This window comes from Lemur catta, chromosome 10, assembly GCF_020740605.2.
Source record: "Lemur catta isolate mLemCat1 chromosome 10, mLemCat1.pri, whole genome shotgun sequence".
Taxonomy (NCBI): domain Eukaryota; kingdom Metazoa; phylum Chordata; class Mammalia; order Primates; family Lemuridae; genus Lemur; species Lemur catta.
The window spans coordinates 12,646,243-12,652,242 of record NC_059137.1 but is presented as its reverse complement, the minus strand read 5'-3'; the positions used below and the strand labels follow the sequence as shown (position 1 = coordinate 12,652,242).

Genomic DNA, 6,000 nt, shown 5'->3' with positions numbered 1-6,000 from the left:
AAGAGAAGACCCACATCATACTCAGCGCCCCTCTCATCACTCGCCAGGTACATCCATGCATGGCTTTTGCTTACAAAAGGATTTCTCACCCACTATTTCTTGGGGTCTTAAAACTTCCTTTCCTTGAAGAGGAAACTGAGGCACAGAGGTGAGATGACTTGCCGGGGTCATAGAGCCAGAAAGTGTAGGACTAGGGGTTCCGTCGGATTTCAAGGCCACCCTGTCCATCCATTGCATATTGCTCCGGCTCTGAAGACGTCTGCTGACGCTGGTATCCGATTTTCACTCCTTGCTGCCTTCATTTAACAAGTAGCTCCTGAGCCATGACTGCGTGCCAGCCTCTGGCGCGTGCTGGGGCCCAGATCCCATTGCTGGAAGGCTCTTCCCAGTGCCAGAAACCAGTAGGAAGGGTGGGACTGTAGGTGGGCATTTTTACGGGACATCGTCTGAGGCTTGGGGTCAGAACGAAGATGTCCCGCCAGGTTTCAGAGCCAATTTAAAGAGACCCGTCCTGGGCGAGCACTTGGGCCCACGCGCTGCCTTCAGGGAGGACGCCCGCCTCCCCCTGGAATTAGAGGCGTCCTCCCGCCCTCCCGCCTCGAGAGGCAGGAATGCGAAGGATCAGCTTTCAGCAGAGTTGCGGCTGCCGTTCCGGGGAGCTCCCCATGCAGGCCCTTCTCAGTGGCCGAATTAACTGGTTCTGTCTGTCCGACTGGGAGAGCAGCTCTCGCTAAAAATAGCGCCCTGCCGAGCGCGACCTGCGCCCGCCAGGAGCCCGGGCGCCGCTGTGGGAGTCGGAGCCCGGACAGCCCGGGGAGCCCGGGCGCCCCGCACGCCCCGCACCGCGGGCCCGGCCCAGGACTGACCCCCGGGGCCGCGGGCACAGCGCGGGCCCCCCGGGTGCCGCGGACGGTGGAAGGCCCGCGGGCCGAGGCGCGGTCGAGGCCGTCCGGGATGGGAGCCGGCGGCGGGGCCTCCCGCGCCCTGGCCTGGGCCTCCCTGCCCCTCCTGGGGCCTCCCGCCGGCGCGCTCTGCGAGGACACGCTCCGCTGCCGAGGTAAGGCGGGCGGGCGGCGGGCGTGCCCTCGCTGTACCCGGCTCTCGCCGGGGCCTCTCTCCCGACCCCAGCTGGGCCGCTACAGCCGAGGGGGGGCGAACCCGGGCAGGGGCACAGGGCCGAGGCGAGGAGCCAGGCGCTCTCTGCAGACTCGCCTTTAGTTTGAAGTGGTCGCGTGGTCCCTCCACCACGATCCGAAAAGCCTTCGCTCCCCTCTGGCCTCAGTGTTCCTATCTGGAAAATGGGACAATAAAATCGTCAAGCTTTATTATTTGCTGTGTTCCCTAGAGAGGCTGGAGGACCTGCTGAAGCGGATCGCGAGCATTCGCGTGAGGTTCGCCCGAGCCAGCTGGGGTCCTAGGTGCCGTCCTCTTCCGAACTCTGGTCCCCGCATCAGTGCTCGGCCCCTGAGCTCCGGAGATCGAGGCAGGGAGTACGGGAAAGATTAAGGGGCCAGCAGAGGCGCGGAGACCCTTGCGGAGCTGGGAGCCGTAGGGTGGAGAGGGGAAAGTAAAGCAAAGTGGCGTTCCACTCCTCGCTCCCGGATCCCCAGAGCCCCGGGACTAAAAAGGGGTTTTATCTTTGAACTCCTGGGGGCCGGGGCACCCCGGGAGCGGGGAGGAGTGTAGCTCGGCCTGGATCCCGGGCCAGAGCCGGGCGGGGGCGTGTGGGGGAGCGGAGGGGGCCGGTCCTGCCCAGTTCGGCCTGGGCGGGGTCACGGTGGTGGGGTCGCTCGACCAAACAGGTGCGCCCCCGCCCCGCCCCCTCGGTCCCCGGCCACGCGGGCGGAGCTGCGGGCGGCGGGGCCTGCGATTGGCAGGGCTGGGCCGGCCGAGTGGCCCGGGGAGCCGGGAGCCGGAGAGCGGCGGCGCCGGGGGAGGCGCGGAGCCGGCCGGAGCGCGCTCCTGCCTGGCCCGCCGCCCACTCGGCCGGCTCCGCTCCGCTCGGCCCAGCTGGCGCGACGGAAACTTTCCTGCAGCCGCCCGGCGACCCCGCGCTCCGCCACTTCGCGACCCTAGCCCTGGGCCGCCCGGGCTCCGGCGCCTTCGGGATGGCAGTGCCCAGCGGCCCGGCCGGCGCGTAGAGGTAAGAGCCAGGGGCCGCGGCTCAGGCTGCGGGGGCCCCGGGGGCTTGCGGGGATCCAAGCGGGATCCGGGTCTTGAGAGGATCGCGGGCCTTGAGGCAAGGCATCGGGGTACGGGACCGAGGAACAGGCCGCGACTTCGCTGTATTTACCCTGTTTTCACCCTACCTTCCCCTCTCCCGCAAGGATCTTTGCGCCATGCGTTGACCCTTTAAATTTTCCTGTGCGCCCTGCGTAGATCTCCAACCACGAGGACCCAGGGTTGACTGACGCTGGGACCTGGGGAGGGGACAGCACGGTGTCACGAGGAAGGCACCCCCAGCTGGGGGCTGCAGGCGGCTGAGTTGTTGGCTGGGTGTCTCCAGCCTACTCCAGACCCTCCTCAGCTCACCCTTGGGGCTGGTGATGGAGCAGCAAACCCTCTCTGCCCAGAGCCAAGCACCCCCTGGGGCACTCAGTTTTGGGTGTTTTTTGTTCAATCCTCACCAGTCCTCAATTCTCAGGGAGGCCAAGTCGTGAGGTCTCTTTTCCGCTTCCTGGGCTGCTTTGAACTCCACCCTCCATGAAAATAACCTTGAACTAAGCAAAGTGAGAACAGGGACCAAAGCCACCTAGGCTCCAATTCCCAGCCGGGTGGGAATGATTGTGGCGTTTTCTGGTTTCAGGATGGTCCACTCTTTTGTGTCATCGGGTGTGAGTTGTAGGGAAACTTCCCTCCTCTCCCTCTGCCCCCTTCTGCTACTCAGGGGGGAAATTCTACCTTGATTTTGATTGTGAGTGGGTGAGTAGGTAGCTTGTCACTGATCTTTAACATTATTCCCCCTGGATGTTAACTCCTGTGTTTTCTTAACCTGAGACTCTATCCTAAGAGTTAAAAACCCAACCAAACACCCAGCTCTGGAGCACAGAGAACCTGGGTTCAAACTTCAGACCCCACTGCTCACAGGCTGTGTATCCTTGGGCAGGTTTCTTAACCTCTCTGAGCTCAAAGATTCCATCCCAAGGGAATGTAGTGAGGCTTTTGTGGGGTAAGGTGTGGAAAGGACCTGGTTCACAGGACAAGAAGAGCCTTGAGCAGCCAGTCTGCATCCTGGAGCTTGGGTCTTCTTGCTGTCTGAGGGATCCAGCATTCTTGTGCCTCAGTTTCCCCTCCCCTCAAAAGTTGGTAAAGACCGGCCCCACTTTCCTCCCTGTCTCTCTCCCTCTTTCTCTGTCTCTCTAGGACCAGCCTCTCTTAATCAATCAACCCTTTTTGGAAAAGTGCACAGAAGCACACACCCACAAGGGCATACAATTCAGTGGGTGCGTAGGCCCCAGATTTGAGACAGCCCCACACATTCCCTCCCCTACCATTACCTATTCAGAAAGTACCAGGCTTCTGTTTATCCTGGCCTTTCCCCCTTTCCCCACCCCCTTTGGTTGCCTGGAGGTAACCACTGTAAATATGAGGGAAAGGCAAACGAACTGATTAACCAGCATGATGGGGAGAGGGGTTGACCTGCAGACCTGGCCCAAAGTCACCTGCAAGATCATCTGGGCCGCCCACTCCCCATTCTTCCTTCCCTGGTGCTGCATCCCCACCTGGTGAACATCTAGTCTTTTTAGCTAGAATCCTCTAGTGATGGTGAACTCACTAGGCAGCCGGTTTCATGCTTGGGCAGCTCCAGTCTGCTTCCTGTTTGGAGCAGAAATCTGTGTCCCTGTGACTTCTACCCACTGGTTCTAGTTCAACCCTTCAGGCATCTCTTACTGGCTTAATTATTCACTGGGGTCTCCTGGTGTCGGGGCATTCAACACACTGACACTGAGTTTGTTTAGAATCGTAGCACCATTTATTGAGTGTTTATTATATGCCAGGCCCTGCACTGAGGGCTTTACATGTATTATTTCATTGTATCATTAAGACAAACCCATGAGGTGGATTCTTTTCTTATCTTCATTTTGCATATAAAGAGACAGGTTTACAGAGGTTAAGGGACAGACAGCATCTGTCTTTAGAGGCCAAGCTTCTAATTGTTACTTTTGTCCTGTGCTTGCAGGCGGGCCCGGTGTGTGTATGTGGTGTGTGCCTGGGGCTGTGGGGTGCGCTGGTAGCACCTGGAGCATCTCTACTCCAGCCTTAGGGATCTGCACTTTAAAAAATTCCTCAAGCCTAATTGGAAAATCAGAGCATGGGAAAAACAATAATAAAATTAAAAACCTCCCCAGGCCATTCTCCTGCATGCCACAGTTTGAGAACCATAGCTCTAAGATACTGTTAGGAAGAGAATATGGGCTATGGGTTTCAAGAGATATGAATTTAAGCCTTGAGCCAGTTACTTTTCCTTTCTGAGGCCTTCTCCCACCTGTAAAACAGGCAGGTTGTCACACCCACTGGTGGGTGATTCTTGTCTGTCATGGGCTGTGGGAGCCCATGGGTGGATGTCAGGGGTTATGGGGCAGAGGCCCGTGGTAGACAGAGCAGCCCTGGTGAAACTTCTCTTGCCACAAGTGAATGTGCATGGTGGCAGGCCTGTGCCCACCCCACCTGCCACCCCGGACCTCTGGCCTCTGCTTTCTAGAAGGGCTGGTGTACCTTGGATGAGGCCCTTGTGCCCAGGTTTCTCAGCCAGAGTGATGGGGACTCTGGGGAGGTGGGCAGGAATCTTCCTTGTCCCCCCAAAACACACCTTCCTCCTCCACCTTGCCATGGTGGCCTCTGACCCTCCCAGCCAGGAGGTGCTGGGCCTGCATCTCTGGGGCAGGGGCGTTGGGGGCGATCTGCCCTGTGTGCATCTGTGTTTCCAGTCTCCATCCCTTCCCCAGCAGCCCTGCTCTACCTGCCACTGGGCAGCTCTGGGCAAATGTCTGGCCTGAGGCTGGCTGGGCTGGGCTGACTTGTGGGAGGGGCTCAGGGTAAAGGCATTTCCTGCACAGACCTCAGCAGTATCACAATCCCGGCCTCCCAGCTGTGCTGTGGATGGAGTGCTTGTTCTGCCTTTATTCCGTTTGGTCTTGCTGAAAGCATGGAATTATTAAACACCTATTTTATGGAAGAGGACACTGGAGTCCAAGAAACTGTAGTGACATGTCCAAAGCCCTAACATGTATGTGTATGTGGAGGGGAATGGTGGTAGAGTCAGGACTTGAACCCAGGTCTCCTAACAAAAAGCAGAGGCCTTTTTTGCACTGTATTTCACACCTCATTGTTTTTCTGCCCCATCTGGTTGTGGCTTTGCTACCAGGGCCCTGTCTGGAAGCTTGAAGACCTGCGTCACGATTGGACTTTGTGATCCTGGGCAGGACAGGTCAGCGAAAACTTTAGTTTCCTCGTTCATAAAGGAATGGAGGTGGGGCTGTTTGGCTAGATCTCTGAGGTTCTTTCCAACCATGACATTCACCAGTTGTACTTTTGTCTGCATTTCTCGGGAGGGGGTGTCTATGATGGGCTCAGGGTATGAGTGAGGGGTTGGGTTGGGCTGGAGGGCAGGGTGCTGCGTGGGAATTGTTATAAAAGCAGCCAGAAAGGCTCACATGGGCTCAGCATCCCGCAGGGCTGGGACACTGGGGGTGGGGGCAGGTAGCAGGGAAGCCCAGGGTGGGGTGAGGTGCTTATCTCTGGATTAAACAGTATTTTGCACTCTGCGCACCGCAAGAGGCTGACAGTGGCAATGAATGGGGGTTATGGACAGGAGCCCACAGGGAGAGTGGGGCTCTGCGACCAACCCAGCTGGAGCCCCCTTCAGCCCTGGGTAGCCTTGGCCAAGAGCCCAGGGGCATGTGTAAGGGCCTCTTGTCTCCCTCCAAAGCCACCACGTGTCTCTCCTGTGGGCTTCCGTGGCCTTCCCTGAACCCAACCAGAATGGCTATAACCTGTCCC

The 6,000-nt window shown here is 58.5% G+C and overlaps 1 protein-coding gene across 2 annotated transcripts in view; it reads left to right on the top strand.

Annotated features, from left to right (window-relative positions):
- The first annotated feature begins 1,950 nt into the window (after nt 1-1,950).
- The window catches only part of LOC123646478 (DAB2 interacting protein), a 163,565-nt gene continuing 159,515 nt past the window's right edge, over nt 1,951-6,000 (top strand). For both annotated transcript variants that reach the window (XM_045563508.1, XM_045563497.1), the window contains exon 1: nt 1,951-2,143. The gene's annotated coding sequence lies outside the window, so the exon portion shown is untranslated. The remainder of the gene's footprint in view (nt 2,144-6,000) is intronic.